The sequence below is a fragment of the Bombus impatiens genome, unplaced genomic scaffold (genome assembly GCF_000188095.3).
Source record: "Bombus impatiens unplaced genomic scaffold, BIMP_2.2 scf_0064, whole genome shotgun sequence".
In the NCBI taxonomy this organism is placed as follows: Eukaryota; Metazoa; Arthropoda; class Insecta; order Hymenoptera; family Apidae; genus Bombus; species Bombus impatiens.
The window spans coordinates 1407025-1425425 of NT_176483.1; the positions used below are offsets into that span (position 1 = coordinate 1407025).

General features: G+C 37.9%; 1 protein-coding gene and 1 long non-coding RNA gene across 3 annotated transcripts in view; one reads left to right on the forward strand and one right to left on the reverse strand.

Moving 5' to 3' along the window:
- LOC100744719 (D-galactonate transporter) overlaps window positions 1–10935 on the reverse strand; it is a 28651-nt gene extending 17716 nt beyond the window's left edge. The window contains exon 1 of one of the 2 annotated variants that reach the window (XM_024372373.2): window positions 10673–10935. The gene's annotated coding sequence lies outside the window, so the exon portion shown is untranslated. The remainder of the gene's footprint in view (window positions 1–10672) is intronic. The other variant, XM_003485547.4, reaches the window with a different exon arrangement.
- Window positions 10936–18026: 7091 nt separating this feature from the next.
- LOC112214058 overlaps window positions 18027–18401 on the forward strand; it is a 2954-nt gene continuing 2579 nt past the window's right edge. The window contains exon 1 of the long non-coding RNA XR_002947979.2: window positions 18027–18397. This is a non-coding gene — a long non-coding RNA (uncharacterized LOC112214058). The remainder of the gene's footprint in view (window positions 18398–18401) is intronic.

Sequence of the window (18401 nt, forward strand, 5' to 3'; positions counted from 1 at the left end):
AGAAAAAATTTTTATTTTATATTTTTGACTTTTTTTTTCGCGTAGAATCACCCCCTTTCCGCTTGTACCACCCTGTATATAAGATAGATAAATCTGAATCTCAATATTTAAGACCCTTCTGCTTTCTTTCGTATTTTGTTTGAACATTTGTAAACGTTCGTTCTTAGAGATTTTAATCTTTCATCGAATAATATGTATTTATTTCAAATAATTAAACATTCCCTTTTCTAACGATCTTTCGCAATAAATAATTGTCCATATCATTGCACGATAATTTACGAGATATTGTTCCTTTTTATTACTAACGACACTTGACGTAACTACATTGTTACCAGAAATAGTCAGCAACTCTGTTGTCTTAATATAAAATTCTTTTGTTCGAAATATCTGAAACTTTACCGTTTTAACATTGAAATTATAAAGGATTATTTAAGCTCAATTGCATTTAGTTTACAGGCTGTATATGTTATGCAATTTAAATATTTATTATAGATATATATATAAGATAGATAAATTTGAATCTGAATATTCAAGTCCCTTCTGCTTTCTTTCGTATTTTGTTTGAACATTTGTAAACGTTCGTTCTTAGAGATTTTAATCTTTCATCGAATAATATGTATTTATTTCAAATAATTAAACATTCCCTTTTCTAACGATCTTTCTCAATAAATAATTGTCCATATCATTGCACGATAATTTACGAGATATTGTTCCTTTTTATTACCGAATTTCCAATAAAACGATAAGGATAATCGTTAGAGAATAATCATAAAAGTAGAAGCAGAATGTATCGAGTAAAAGTAAAAGGTTGGTAATTATTATAAGGAGATGCAATACGTAATAACAAGGGAACGTAAAAATACATGATTCCTACTCTGTTAGTATGCAAATAGTAGTCGGTATATTTCCACATCAAGTTTCGTTATTCATTAGTACAATTTTTTGCCATGAACTCCACCCAATGATGTGTGCAAGTATGTAACAAGAAACCTTGAAGCAAGTTTCTTGAATATAATACAAATTGATCGATTGTTTTTTTCTTATTTTTTTTTTATTACGTTTGTCGATCGATGTTTCAAGTAAACGTTCGTAAGTTTGACGACGATTAATATGAGGTAATTTCTACTACCGAAAACATGAAACTACACCGTAAAGTCGTTTATTCGCATTGCGTAATATCCTGTTGTCTGTATACCAATCTACGTGTTTAGCTCGGCAATACAACAGTTTTTGTATATTTCTTATTAAATATAAATAATTACGTTTCAATCGCAGACATTTATGCAAAATTATATTTTTATAAATACGATTAAATCAGACGTGTATTTCACTTGCTAAATATTATAAGAAACACTCTATTTTGCATCGCTCACATGTTTTTCCACTTTTAAATTCCCCATAAAGATCTAGAAATCTACGGTCTAATTATAATACCGATACCATTCCAACGATAATGCTGCAATAGCATAAACGATGGTGCAACTAGCGAGCAATACCATTCAAAATTGTAAATAATATCTATCGGTGGTCGTTAAACAACGTAGAAACAAATAATTGAACGAGTAGGAAAGAAATAACGCTACTTTTTCGAAGATGACTGTAATTCAGCGTGAAATCGTATTTCTATAACGTTTACTTATAAATTATAAATTATAATTATCTATAATAAGTATTAACTTATTATAAATAATCAGCCATGTCACTGCTCCACGCCAGAAAAAATTACTGAAAATTCTCAATGCGAGAATTGATTGTAAATATTAATAAATAAAAAAAAAAAAATTGTATTTGCAGTACGCACAAGTATCCCATTTTTCCATCATGCGTCCGTGCTACAATGTTAAAACGATTATGGTTTCGCTTAAGAGACGCTGTTATTCGCGACGTTACGACTTCACGGCAATTAAACATTCCGATATATAAACGATATGCAAATTGGCTATAAAAATTATTTCCACGTACCCTTATCTTCCGATCAAGCGTCTTTTATCTGGTTTTTTATAACAATAAGTACTAATATAAATACAAATACTATAATAAATACAATAGTGCGCGAATAGTTTTTCCGGTCGTTATATAATTAACACGTTCCTCAGCCACGTTCTTTTAGCTAATCGATGATACATATTATGTAGTTTCCTGAAGATTCCGCAATTATACGAATAATCGTGAAAAGAAGATAAAAACATATCGGACGATTATTAAATTAACATAAATTAATTTATCACATTATCTATTGAATCGAGATTAAAAAGCTAAAAAGGACTGGTAATTTTTTATTTCCTTTTTATGCAAAGGAACGTGTCGATTTATTGGTTAAATATCGAACGACAGTATCATTGATTTAATTGGAATTTCTTCGTTTATCCTTCCTTCCTTTATTTCCCCTTCTTTTTCTAACAGAGACGACTGTAAAAAATCAACATACATCAAGTTGCTATATCATCGATTTATCCATTATTTAGAATACAAATCCGACTATTTCGGTTACTTGCGAGCCGATAGTATTAGTCAACGGTGAAGAATTTCAGAATCGTTCAAAAGTAAAATTTCTTCGGTATAGCGCAACATAAATATCCTCGTACGGTTGTTCGTACGAATAGTCGTACGAACAGTAGCGCCGACACATAATATAGCATAGCTACGTCGTACCGTCGCGTATCGGTACCTTTGCCTAACACATCATTACAAAAATTCACCGTTTATTGTGAATACCAAAATGTATTTTGTATTCCAAATGTATCTTGGGTTAAACAAACATCATTAAGAAAAAAAGTCGTATGAACAGAGCCAGTGAAGATCATAAAAATCGAACAGTGAAAGAGACTGGATTCCATCGACGGTAGTCCGCTACTGTAAAGTTTCGCTTCTTTCCGATTCAAACGAATCGTACATTTTCATTTAAATAATACGATATTTTATAATAGCAATGAATAATTGTTGTTATATCTATATTTAGAGGTAGAATCACGTTAGTTATTAGTTTATTATTCGGATGAAAAACACCACACTTCTCTGAGCCGAAAAACCTTTATTGCACACACTTGGAAGGGACACGAACGAACGAACGGAAATGAAGCCTTAAACTATCGATCTGGGTTATCGACCGTGTCTAGTAATATCTTCTAGTTATTCCTTTTTGTAACTAGCCGTCAGTATATAGATGGCGAACGAGAACTCACGTTGTCATTTTCAACAATAATACGACGAAGACGATACTTAAATTAACGATATTTGTTTTGTTAAATAACAATATTGTTGTTTTTTAATTAACAATAGGACAAATAACGCAACAGAATGGCTCGCAATCGCATCGGTTTCCTCACCATTTCGACCATTGTATTTCCCGACCATGCTAATCCGTCGCTAATCAAAAAATATGTATCGGAAATCCCAGAAATATACATCCAGACATTATCATCGACAAATCTTCGCATGTCTATTATTATTTCGTCTATTCATACTGGAACAATTAGTTAACGACGTTATAATAGCCGTAAACGAACGAGGATAGAACGAGAATCGATTTACAATGAAACAGCCGGATGTATTAGATTCTTCTTTTCTGCGAACATAGTATCGTAACGGGGGAACTGAAGAAAGATAAGAAACAAGAGCGATAGCGTCAGCAGTGGACGACGACGCGGTATACGCTGGCTATAAAAAGTATCGACACACCTTCCTGTTTAATGTAACGTTTACGTATCGGCTAAGTACTACTTAATTACATTCAGGTAGATTCATGGGCAAGCAGCATATTATCGCATTTTTCATGGATAAACCGAGTCGTGTACACGACCGTATTTCATTCTTTTTTACCATGCTCGCCTTAGGCGTATCGGAAGTATTTCCGAGATGCTCGCCGGTAGGCCGCGAATTTTTACGCGAGTTCATAATTTTTCTAATCTGATAATCTCTGAGAATATAATTAAAAAATTAGCACCTCCTGGGTAGGAGATCGTTTTACGTACCAAGTATTTCATAGAAAGCGAAATACTTCGCACGTTTCGTATATCTTTTCGTATGCAGAAAATCCAAATCCATTCAAATGCAGAAAAATCCGTAGTCTATTTATTCGAGTCTTTAACGTATCGTACGTACATCGAGTACATTGCGCATTCGGTTTTCGAGCGAAAGGTTTAAACGGTTCTTCCGTTTTTTTCGAAATCTAGTTCCGTCCGAGATTTTTTCCAAATCTGACACTTCTTCGAAAATGAAAGTTCGATTTCAGGTATTCTTTTAAGCAATTTGCCTACGCAGAGTCAAACGTTGTATCGTTCGACGGTACTTTCGTACGACCACGAAACTTTGATTCTACGAGAATGAGAAACATAGAATCCGAGGAAAAGTTCATCGCATCGATGTCTCTCGTAGCCGCCGTAGTTTCCTATAATTATTCACCTATGATAGATAGAATCGTCGTTGGACGAGCCTTATGGGCGTATGCCCGGCAGTCGAGTACGCCGATTGGATATCGATAGCGGGCCCTCTCGATTAAATCACCTGCTACACTTCTTCAGGTATATAGAGTTACCGGTATTCGTAATGACTTCGATAATAACGATCAATCTTATTATTAGTCCGGCTATTGTTTGTAGATGTAGGCCATACATGTTTAGCGATCGAATGAACGAGCATATCGTCGGGAGACGAAGGCGTGTCCCTCATACTCTACGGATACAAGTTGTACAGGGTGTTACAAAAATCATGGAATAAGACTCTACGTCTTAATCTAAGACTTTCGAGCAGGAATATTAAATAAAGTTGACAAATTATTTGGAGCATCGTTAACACTAACGATTATCGTCTCGTTTGAAAGGATCATATAATTGGAGTCGTACAAATTCGTGACGATTTTTATCGACGAGTCTCTCAGAATTTCTTATTCGTGCGTAAATCAGGCTGTTAGGTATACATTTTCTGAAACGCGATCTTGTTAGAATTTAATCTCGAAATTAAGATTAATAATTCGTGGAAGACACAACGTTTGTGTTGAAATAATATTATGCGATATTTATTAAACAAAATTACAGAAAATACAAGCGAGTGTCGTGGAACGTCGACAGTTGGCTAATTATTCTCAGACTGACTGACTTACTGACGCATTTCTTTTTTTTTATTTTGTTGTTTACATTCGCAATTCGTCCAGTTTGGACATTTGGTAGAATTTTTTAGCTGTTGGATTATCATGTGGGTGGCTACCCCCAGTAGGATACCATCTTCGCGTTTGTTAGGTTATGTCCTTTGTGAGGTCTGCTGGGTGTTTCCTTTTCAGTCTTCTATCCATGTTTGAGGTGTTGATCGTTTCCACGGCTAGCCGGTTTGGGTGTGTTCCTATTCTTTCTTTATATTTTCCTGCGTGTCTTCTAATTTCCTATTTGACCGTTGCTTTCCCAGGTCCTTCCGTATATCCTCGTTTCTAACGTACCATGGGGCGTTTACTATTGTTCTAAGAATTTTAGCTTGTACCGTCTCTATTTTGTTTATATGGCTCGTTGCTGCTGCCCCCCATAGTGGTTTTATGATCGTTTTGTATATTTTTCATTTATTTTCTATGCTTAATTTGGATTTTCCATTTGTCTGTCCATTGTTGTCTGTGTTGAGGTTATTCGATGTGTAAACAGAGAAAACACGTGGATAAATTGTAAGGCAGAAAATATATTTAAATAGAAGCGTAATTATAAGTAAGAATACAATTTCAGCTGGTCCAGATCCGCACGCTAGCTGTGTTACCCAATAACTGAAAACCCCGACGCCAACGTCGCCTGTCTACTGCTTATGGCCTGACTTCGTCGCAGTCTTTTGTCTACACGCTGTCGATGGCTTCGGTGCTTGAGAAAACTACAAAAGACCAGATGTCTACTTATGTACAAATTATACTTATCTATAACAAGTATTAACTTATTAGAAATAATTAGCCATGTTACTGCGCCACGCCAGAAAAATTACTGAAAATTCTCAACGCGAGAATTGATTGCAATTTTAATAGATAATAATAAAAAGAAAAGAAAACTAAAAAGACCAGATGTAGAGTTTTCTTATAAGCGGTGACCACTTCAACAGTCTGTATTTTGTCTATTATCGATTTAGTATGCTGTTTCCACGTGAGTTGTGTTTCTAGGTGGAGCCCTAGGTATTTGACTTGCCTTGTTCGCGGTATATGCGTGCCGTTCACGTTTGGTGGTGTCCGTTTTCGCAGTGTGAATGTAATATGGTCGCATTTATCAGGGTTTTAGCGACCCATGGCCCCTGGAAAGATTTTCAACCCCACTCTCTATACAGTAACGAGTGTGACCTGTTAAGTGCCCTGTTCAAATGCCTGTGTAGATGTCTGTGTGGCGACATGCGCCACGAAATCTTCCAGCAGCTTCGCGATACAAAGCGCGACACCGACGTGCCCAATGTTCCACTCATATCCTCGCGATTCTTCCGCCGAATTCTCGGAAGAGCGTACACGCGCCAACCGCCGCGGTGCGTCTAACGAACGCACGCTAGTGGGGATATCGAAGGGCAACGAAGGGAAGGATCCGTTCGATCGCTCACCTCGTCTGTATAAGATTAATATAGTCGTATTCCAACGGATCTCTTAACGTCTCTTTCACCATGCTACTGTAACGTCAATTCGCATCAGAGACCAGGTCGCACACCGCGAGCAGGATGGCGCCTGGATGTCTGCATATCCCTGGCGCGTACCCTCGATAGTCCCAAGTACCCACCGGAGGTCTTGGAATTTTCATAGTCAAGGTCCTTCGGACCAAGCGAGTATCTCTTGTCTTAGGTTTCCTTTCACGTTTATCGTTTGCCACGGGTTAACACGGAAAGTTAGTTTTTCCTCGCGTCTGGTACGTTCCGTTAGCAACTTTCTCACGAGGACGGCCAAAACCCTTCCTGGTCCACCGACCGTCTTATTATCCAATCGGAGACGGTGTCTACTGCCCCCGCTTCCTTAACCAAAATTTTCATCGACAAATCCGATAGTTCCGTGTCCTTAGACACACCCACCCCCAGCTTTCCTCAGACACGGTATCGTCGACGAAACTCGCTTATTCTGTATCCTTAGAATAGTCAACGTATCTTTACCTGTCTCTACCCTTGTAACAGTCGCGTACCTAACGTATCGGTGTAACTAAGTTTTACATAACGTGGTTGGAGCGAATCGTGATTTATGTTAATTCAGTGTGTACTCCAGTTTGATCGCTGAATTTGTAAGAAAGTTCGATTAAAACAAAATTAATAGTCGTGCTACGACTCGACTATTTTTGATTTATTACGCAACCCTCAAGTTTACGCGACAGTACGTACGTTTTCTTTATTAAGTTAGTCTGGTAAATTACTCTGATAAGTATCGCGTGCCCGTTGAGATTTACGAGATTATTAGCAAACGACGATATTATATAAGCGTTTAAGGGTGAAATATAATAAAGTTTCACTTGTTTGCGTTAATAGCCGGGATCGCTAGATTCGATTAGTTATCTAAATTAGGTAATATTTACTTATTTATAATACTTATAAATTATACTTATCTATAATATGTATTAACTTATTAGAAATAATCAGCCATGTTACTGCGCCACGCCAGAAAAATTACTGAAAATTCTCAACGCGAGAATTGATTGTAATTTTAATAAATAAATAAAAAAAAAAAATAATCACGATTTTCTCAGAATGCGGTGTTGACCGAACTGCACATCGTTTAAACGTAGCTAACGGTTGTTGACACGAAAGAATCAAAGTAGATTCAACTCGACAAACACTGGTTCAGGAAATATCGCTTAAACGATAGTTATTCGACAGCACACGCCAGTTATATCTGTTTACACTTTCGTAACAACCGTTGCGCAAATAATGCAGAACCATATCGCGATCGAGGTCCGATCTACTTGGCGTTCACTGGATTCGCAATGACATATACAGTGACTCATGAAAATGTTCGAAGATTTAACGTAGAAAACTGACGCGTTGTACGGTGACTATAAAAAATACCGACGTACCATTGTGTTTATTATACTTACGTCTAAGTTAGTTAGATACGATTACGTTAAATTTTGTAACATTTATTTTTCAAACCTATATATTTCAGTATTTCGATACTCCGTTTCGGTAGATTATTTTTATTTCGATATTTTGCTTTTCCAATCTTTCCCCATTCCTGACAGTTTGTTTTCGTTTTCGATTACGTCATATTTAAAATTCTGTCGTTTCATCATAGAGCGACATTAAGATCGGAAAATCAAGAAAAATGTATCTCGATCGAGAGTATGACAGCTTGGAATATTTAAATGCCGCGTTAGAAAGTCTATCGTCGAATCTGTTAAAAGGAGATCTCGACAGCTGAGAACTGAAAATTACAAGGATAATATTTGATCGTCGTTTCTCTTCGCGAACATCGTACGTTGAACAAATAACGTATTTTATAAGCTTGCCAGTAGATTTTTCTCTTTTTCTAAAACTTATTCGTGTTTCGTTACTTTCGAAATACACGCGTCAGTCGTATTATTCGTAGATTACGGCACACGGTGTTTATTCTGTTAAAATATAAGCGCGATTCAGAGTCTGCTCGAAACACGAAACGCGGAGCTTTCCGCAAGAAATCCGTGCGTGAGTCGTACCGTTTGGAATGAGTTCCGGAATGCAAAACGCTCATGTTCGTGATTACGTAGTCGTACACGTAGTTATTATGTGCACGGACGCGTTTGTTGTCCTTTAATAATTAATTATCTACTGCCGTAAAAGAATTTTCCATAATATCGCGCGAACGATCGCCCAAACTGATCGAATTTGTTCCATCTATACGTTATACAGGGTAACTGGTGGTACAAGCGGAAAGGGGGTGATTCTACGCGAAAAAACAAGTCGGAAATATACAATACAAATTTTTCGTTCGAGGCTTTGCTTTCGAGAAAATCCACTTTGAATTTTCGCTCGGTACGCGTGCACTTTATCGCGTCTCGTTGTAACGGATCTCACTGTAGATCGTTGTCTCGATGGAAAAATTAAAAAAAAAACAAATTAAGCTAGTCATCTTTTCCATTTATTTAGCAAGTTACTAACTTTGCTGCCACTAACTTTAATTATGTGCACATTAAACTATGGATTACGATTCTTCATGATACACTTGAAGCCGTACGAATATAGTACGTTATCGTAGAATCAAATGTACAAAAATCCAAAAAGGAAATTACACGGATCCGCGTACGATGTTTCTTGGAAAACGTAAATAAACGAGAGAAGTATATCGGAATGGGAGAATACGATTTTCGCAGCGTTTAAGAAAAACAACATTTTATACGAGTTATTGTACACTCGAGTACGCGATAAGTACGTAATAACTTCCGTTCAATTATAAATTTCTAGTCACAGTATCGAGCTCGGTATCAAACAATACGAGTTCGATAACGTCTCATCAAAATAGAAGTACATAATTAAATCACATCTCTTTCCCCGATTTTCATAATGTTATCTCTCGTTCGACATCGAACCTCTCGGTTCTCAACCTTCCGTTACACGTACGTGTGAACATATTCTATCGTAAAAATACTTTGTAACTTGCAGAACCGTTCGTTAAATATGAAAGAACAACACTATACTGTAATTAATACAATACTAACTATATAATAACTGTATAATTAATACATTATTTATTATATTAACAATAATAACTATATAATTAATACAATATTCTATGCAGTAATTATAAAAATTATAAACTGCGAGTATTTTATTTATGCAATTTATGCAAGTTAGTTTTACGAACATAAAGGAACGTAATTTGGATAGAAGTTTGTTTCACCCGTTACAAATGCGGTCGAACCTCGATAACTCGAGCCTCTGTAATTCGAAAACTACAATTTTGTTCGTTCTCCTGGTCCGCCGTGGAAACCTCGGCAAATCGAGATATAAACCCACTTCGTCCGAGAAAAGCGCGAACCTCTGTAAGTCGAAGTTTGATCAAAACTACCAAAACTCGATACTACAGCTATATATCGTTATTTTTATTATCCTATCCTGTTTTTCGACGCGACTTGAAAAAAAGAAACTCGTTTGGTCTGGCTTACAGAATGAAAAACAACAGGCATATACTTAGAGCTTACAATGAAAAATCGTATCTCAAAGTCGTTACGCTTGTGATCCTTGCACCACGCGTCTGCGTGTCCCTCGCACGCAACTTACAGCGGCTACGAAAGATATTCGCACATATCCGTATCCTTATGCTTCGATAAAGCGTCTTTCCATTAGGTTCTACGTATATACGTTTCACTTCCGTCGTATCAAATTTGTCTAGTTCCACGAATGTTCGTCAACGTTAAGTACGATGAACGCTATGATGCGCGAAATGTCATTTATTTTTCCAAGTACGTAATATCCATGTACGTCTAAATGCATATTCCAGAAGTGGAATTTCTTCTTCCTCGCGCATCTACGTTAAGCCGTTTCCGTCTGTCGAATTGGTTTGCTCGAAAAACACGACGCGCGTTTTCGCATTTACGGAGAATCTCACGACGCAAAAATAGAGAAAACGTTGAAGCGTTATAGCGCTCGTTGTGATTAATAATCGAACCGGATACCTCTCATTTGTTAATCGTATTAAAAATACGAGTTCCCTCGGAACTCGAGTTACCGAGACTCGAGATCAACCGCTAAAATAAATCGTCTATTATTGCTTCTTACTTACCTATTCGTTCTGCTCGTTTTTCAGCTGAAATCACCAGTACCAGAAGCTCGAAGAGAAAAAAAGAAAGAATATAATTAGTATACCACTATCGATTCGATGCACAGACACACTGAGACGATTTGACAGAGTAAAAAGTATGCTTGTACGTGGCTTGATCGTATACACGGAGATGGATCCCTCCGAATGCGAGGGATGCAGGACTAAATGAGAAACGAGCCAGTGGACAACCTTCATTTATAAGAAAGTGTCCAAGGATCGAGCCTTCCGCTGACACTATCGAGGAAGGGGCACCTCGAGCTCGTATATTAACAGGTAAGTACTTGGCTATGGTGGGAGTACGCGATACTCTTGATCTTTGATTTCCAAGGTCCGTTCTATCGATCGCTCGTATCTTGTTCCTTTAGAGTCGAAAGTTCAGCCGGAGACTATCGATGTGCGGCTATCGCGTAGGTAGCACGGGATTAACAACGAAGGATTAATATCTGTCATTGAAAAATAATAAAACTTACGCTTTGTCCAATAGTAATATAATCTTCTTTTTTTTTATTTAATTGTTTACATTCACGATTTGTCCAGTTTGGACACTTGATAGAATTTTTTAGTCGTTAGATTATCACGTGGGTGTTACCGAAGAGTCCGTACTAGCAGATCTTGGACGAAACACTCACTTTCTCTCTTCTCTCGTCGTGTCTAAGGTGTAGGTCTGTTAGGTGAGCCTTACCGAAGAGTCCATACTACTATCGTGTGCGTGGCTACCCCCGGTGGGATACCATCTTCGTGTCTGTTAGGTTGTGTCCTTTGTGAGGTCTGCGATAGCGACATAACGTAAGAAATATGGAAAATGTGCGTGTACGGAATTTTTGCACGTGACAACAAGAATATAAAGAATCTCGAAATCGTTCATCGTTTTTGTCGTCATACCATCGAACAATTAATTACACGCAATCGTACGTTTAAGTCGAAATGCGTATAATTTGACGAAAAGGTAGAGACGGTGACGAGAAATGAAAAAAGATGGAGATGAAATCAATTCGCATATGGAATCGTGTAACGAATCACATATGGAACGTTGTTATTACGATTAGGCGATCCTTGAACAACGACGATTATCTTTTTAATGAGAGACAAAGGCCTGATGTTCGTTTTCGAGGTGATTAACCCGCACGATTAAAACGACATGTATGGGTTTCTAGTCGGTGCATTATCGTTGTAACATTGACATACTTATCCAACCGATTCTCGTGCCAGGTAACACTGTAATATGTAACAAAGGGAATTCGAAGACTCTCCTTGGAACGTGTTACCGCGATACAAGAGTTTCAATAGTGTAGGCACCGTAGGAACATGTAGTTTTTTTTTTTATTGAATCGTTCACATTCGCAATTTGTCCAGTTTGGACATTTGGTAGAATTTTTTAGCTGTTAGATTATCACGTGGGTGGCTACCCCCGGTGGGATACCATCTTCGTGTTTGTTAGTCCTTTGTTGTTGTCCTTTGTGAGGTCTGCTGGGTGTTCCCTTTTCAGTCTTCTATCCATGTTTGAGGTGTCCATGTCACTGCGCCACGCCAGAAAAATTACTGAAAATTCTCAACGCGAGAATTGATTGTAATTTTAATAAATAAAAAAAAAAAAAATGTTTGAGGTATTGAACGTTCCCACAGCTAACCGGTTTGGAACTTGTAGTGACTACGAAATGTACATGTAATCCGTTGTAAATCCTACACCATACGACTTTTTCACATCTTCTCCTCGTAGACTCAAGGCACGCGATATTTCTTCGTTCTCTCGTTATTATATCAAAGACTAATTGTATCTCGTAGTATACGAGTTCGATCGTTCCGTTCAAAATTCAACATCTCGTTCGAAGATGTGGAAGCTTAGGTGACTCACGATCAGGTAACTTCGACTTGCCATAATTTACAGTAAAACAAGAAGGTAACGCTATTAAGCACATATTATGCTAACTACTGCAATTCTTTACGCGGACATAAAGAGTTGAAGAATTTCATTGTCGTAGCGTGTAGTTATACTATGCTTATACGCAGATACATCGTTATTCGCGCGTTCGATCAAACCCGAGGAAATTATAGGGAACGTAACGCTTCGAAATTAAACGGTCGAGGAAGTATTAATATCAAAGCGATCGTGAAAGATAGTTTAAAAGATCGTTTTAGCAGCATAGTTACTTCTTTACTCTGCCCTGTTCTTTGGAAAAGATGCTGACGGTTTTACAGTTTCCTTAAACTATCTTATCCACTAACTTAGTTTCTATCGCTATTATCCAATCGACTCGTCGACTATCTCGCTTCTATTTATTATTTATTTATTATTGTTTTATTTATTTATTATAGTCCGTGCCTTTCGGCTTTGGACGAACTTTCGGCTTTACATCTCTTGCGTCTAATTCTCTTCTTACGTGTCTACCTCCTCTCTTTTCCACTCTATTCTATCGCACTATCTTGCTCGTTCTACCTCTAAAAACTAAAAATTAGGAACTATAAATTAGCAACTAATGACTAAAAACTACTGCCACTTTGGTCCTTAGCCTCCTTGTTGTGCCTCCTCCTTGTCGTTTGCCCTTCTCTTCTCTATTATCGCTCTCAGTTCTGCTAAACCTTCTCCGGTCTCGTTCAGCGTTTTTCCTATGTCCTTTGGTCCTCCCGTTATTTCACATTCTTCTATTACGCGTCTTAGGTCTTCTTTTCTCATTCTGCATAGTCTGCATCTTTTTTCCCTCTCTTCTTTCCAGTATTCCTTCGCTTTAGTCTCGTTTCCGCATCCGAATCTTGTCAGTATTCTTCCACTTCATCTTCCCTTCTAAGTACTTTGGTAATTTCTCTTTGGCTATGTTTCTGTAGTGTATGTTGTACTTGGATTCCCTTATCCTTTTCCCCCTCTTTTCTTCTTTTTTCTATAATTTGGTCCACTGTCGTCCTTTCTTGCTCCTCTCCTGTTTCTATCTGCCTCTTTTGTTCTTTTCTCACCTCTTCTAGTCCCTTTCTCTTTCTCTTTCTTGCTCTTTTCCCTTCCTGACCATTTCCCCATTCTCTCTCTCTCTCTCTTTCTCTCCTTTATGCACTCCTTTACTAATTCCTTTTTTGATTCTAGGGCTTCCTCTTCGTACCTCGCTGCTCTTTTTAGCGCTTTTTCTTTCATTTCTATCAATTTGCATTTCTCTACCAGTATATAGCTTGGTGTTGATCTCGCTTCTAAATTCCTCATAGTTAGTCCTCGGACTGTCAGTTACGTGCAAAGCAATATAATCAACAACCCGAAGACTAACCACGATAAACGCAGAAAATGATCGTAGAAGTCCTAAATCAGTCGTTCTGTTTCGAATCGCTGGAAATTCTACGAGCTTCGAGTGTTCGCAGGATCGCAATTTCCTCTTACCCTCTGGTATTTCGTGCCGATCCTGACTATACTTATTTTCATTATATCTCTTATTCTTATATCCCTTATTCTCATATCCCTTATTCTTATATCCCTCATTCATCGTTTAACCCCCCGCTGTTCGATCGCCTCTCGACTCCTCCATGTTCCTCGACTATCTTTTTCCTTGTCCATTCTCGTCCAATATTCCTTTCACCCTCTCTTTCACCCCTGTCGCGTGTACCGCCTTCTCTCGCGCCCCTTTTCAACACGTGTGCCAGAATTCCGACTCATAACAGCACCGTACTCTACGCAATTTTTCCTGCCCCTTCATCCTCGTACTCTCGCTCGTTCTAAATCTCAACATTCCACTCCACCTGTTTTGAATAATCGACGATACAAGTGTTACGATACTAGATAGACGTTACACGATGTGAAATATTGCATCAGTAGACGCTGTACGATACCGAAAGAAGATCGAAGAAAGTAAATCGTAAAAGACAAAAGATCGCTTTACCTCCGAATGATTCAGCGCGATTAATTTGTGGCGGATCGGTACCAACAGGACGCCGACAGGTCGAGGAGGCATCGACGCGGTCGTAACACCTCCCGAGCGATCCGCGGGTACCAACCGCCAACACCAGAGGGCTACTACGACGACCACGAGTCTGTCTGTCTCGCTAGCGGTCGAATATACGGTGTCACGATACAAATACCGCACCTAGCGAGACTTCCTCTACTTCTAAGGCAGGAACTATCGGGTATGTCATAGACTGTCACATCCTAAAGCTAATAAGAAAGCACTTCGCTCAAGCGGCAAAAATAAAAGAAAACAGCTTAATCTTCGGTTGCCTATTTCCTAACAACGCATATTACAAAAACGCTCTGACAACAGGCCACACATCCCCCCCAGAAGCTTTCCTATACCTAGACGAAAAAAACTACCTCCAGGACCAAAACGATATTCCAATAATTTATCACTTAAAAAGAAAAATAGGTTACAAAATCATACTCTACGAAGAAAACATAAATGGACAGACCGCAGACACCGGATGGAGATACAACATGTGGCCCTCTCCCGCAAAGACACCAAAGACAAACACAGAAAAAACACAATAAAATATTGGTGGATACAGAATCCGCATAACACAGGTAAACTGTAAATATTTGTAAATAAACCTATTTGACATCCCCCTCCCCCGCCCCCTCCCTCTCATCCCACTCCTCCCCAAAATTACACAGCACCCAAAAAGTAGACTACCAAAGCGTCCTGTTTTGCGACCAACTGCGACCAACTTTTCAGGATAGAAAAAATAAAAAAAAAAAAACAAAACAAAATCATATAAAAGCCCCGTTCCCCAGCGGCTTAGACCCAAAAATTGTATTAAACGCAAAAAATGTAAAGCGCCGACACATAATATAGTATGGCTACGACGTCGTACCGCCGCGTATCGGTACCTTTGTCTAACACGTCGTTACCAAAATTCACAGCTTATTGCGAATACCAAAATGTATTTAAAATTGTATCTTGGGTTAAATAAACGTCATTAAAAAAAAAAAAAAGGACTACCGGGTATAGCCTTACCGACGAGTCCATCGGTAGTCCCGGGACGAAACGCGAACTCTCTTTTCACCTGGCAGCAACTACGCTTCCTACGAATTATTTTCTGCCTCAAAGTAACGAGCAGAAAAATTTGCTTCGCTTGATAACGTTTACTTCTCTGTCAGCCAAATATTTTCAAGTATTCTCGATTAATCGCACGGCTTTGTACTCGTCAATTTCTTCGAAACGTTATTCCATGAAATCATAATTTATTTCTCGTTCTGTTTCGTATCTCTTGTCAACCGAGAGTATCCAGAGTATCGAAGATCGATAGTTGCGAAATACACGTTCGGGTCAAATTGTTGGCAATATCGTGCCGTTTGAACAGGAACTAAGTGGCATTGAGCCAAAGCTAAAGAATTCGATTCATAGACGAACGAACATCAACGTTTCGACGATCCAGTCATCTTTCGTTAAACTACTCCTTTCATCTTGATGCTTACGTAACGTTATTCACGATTAATCATCGAAATGGAAAACGAAGAAGAGAAAGATGATCGATTAAAGAAGATCGTTTCGACGGAACTATCGATCGCGTTGTTACAAAAATCGGAATATTTTCGAATTATGGATCGCAGAGTTAACTCGAAACGCGTTATCGTGGCTTTTGTTAGCAAAGCCAGTTTTCAACGGAGGAAGACAGCGCATTATGTAAATCCACTTCCTCGTAATTAATTGTCGTAATTGTCTTATCGATAAAATATTGGAACGATAACTCGTCTCTGTGAATTACGATTAATAGCAGAACGAGACGTTACAGCGTATGTGTCATATTCTGAGATTATCAACATAGCATAGGACATTCTTTCCACGTATTCGAATATTACGACTGTAACGTTACAGTAGAATTACGCCATAGAGAATTAATCTACAATTATGGGAAAAAGTGCCACGATATATAGTATACCGTAATATACCATAAAAAAAAGAAAGCATAAAATAGTGTAAAAAAAAAAGCGTGAGAAAGGGGTAACTTACAAAGAAGTATTATTTATAAATAAACTTATTGGGAATGAACTGAGAGTATGGGTATATGAATTTTATGAAACGTGTACGGAGCATCTTGTCGACATCTTTTATGACCGCACGGTATCGGTGGAATAAAAGTTGACAGTAATTTTTCAACATTCTGCTAACTATTTTGTTATTTATTTTTATATTATTTATTTTTTAATCGATCGTCTACAGTTGTACTGTCCACTATGATAATTTATTTATTATTTATTTAGTAACTCGATGGAAATTGTAGGTGAAGTTTCGTTATTTTTGGGAAACCTCCATTCCTATTATAGATTTTTATGATTTTAACGTTGGATTACAATTTTCTAAATGATGTTTTTACGATAGAAGACTGGTTAATAAGTATCAGAGCGTTATTTGATTCGAGCGTTATTAAAAATTTATAGAACAGGCAGATCGTAGGCTGCACAACGATCGATCTTCGTTTATTCTAGATATTAAAAGAACATGGAACGATATCGTTTTAATTGTGTTGAAAATTTGTATAAAATTCTCGGATAACTCCTGCCAACGACAGTAAAAATTCACCGTAATCAATCGAAAGATTAATTTTGTATCGAGGGGATATAAAAATAGAGAAGATATAAAATATAAAAACCACAATTACACGCTCGAAAACGTTTCAACAACTTGGCTGTTTGTATTAAAAAAAAAAAAAAGAAAAAATTTGTCCACGTATCAGCGATCGTAAAAATATTAAACGATTCTACGTATAATACCAAATGGCTACTCGGATAACATTTTCTCTCGAGGAATCGTTGACTGGACAAAAAGCAAAATGCGTCTGATTTCGTTCGAACTGATTCTAATTTTAACGCGTTATTTCTTTCTTGTAGAAACGTCCAAATGGAAAGAAGCCGAAACAAAGGTAAATGTATCCTTTAAAGATCGATCGTAGTATTACCTTTTACAATAGAAATTTCATTTTTTCAGTAATTTGTAACGTCAGATCTGGAAGATGATCTACCCGACGACTCATCCTCGTTGAAAAAATATTCTCAAGAAATTTCTGTCGATACGTCGATCTACGATAACGTGGATACCGCGATTCTACCACCAATATACCAACATACTGATGACGACGAATACCGATACAACGTATAATACCAAATGGCTACTCGGATAACATTTTCTCTCGAGGAATCGTTGACTGGACGAAACGCAAAATGCGTCTGATTTCGTTCGAACTGATTCTAATTTTAACGCGTTATTTCTTTCTTGTAGAAGCGTCCGAATGGAAAGAAGCCGAAACAAAGGTAAACGTATCGATCGTGGTATCACCTTTTACGACAGAAATTTCATTTTTTCAGTAATTTGTAACGTCAAACGAAAAAATATTCTCAAGAAACTTCCGTCGATACCGCGATTCTACCACCAATATACCAACATACCGATGACGACGAATACCGATACAACGTATACATTGGTATCGCTTAGGCTACACCAGCATCTCCACGCAAATTTACATCTTTGCCGATGTAAATAAATAAAACGGATCGACGCCTGTCGTATCGAGCGTTGTACGCCTCTGTCCGCTGAAACGTAATCGAATGTTTGCAAAATAACGGTCGGCGCGGCTCGTGCCTCGAGATTCGCCTGAAAAGTTCGCAGGAGAATCGAGAAACGGAAGGATGCAATACGCACTCTCCCTGTTATCGACCATATCAAGAGTATAGCGAGAATCAAGGGAGAACGAACGATGGCGAGCAACACCGAGTCCAGCCGAGGGGTGA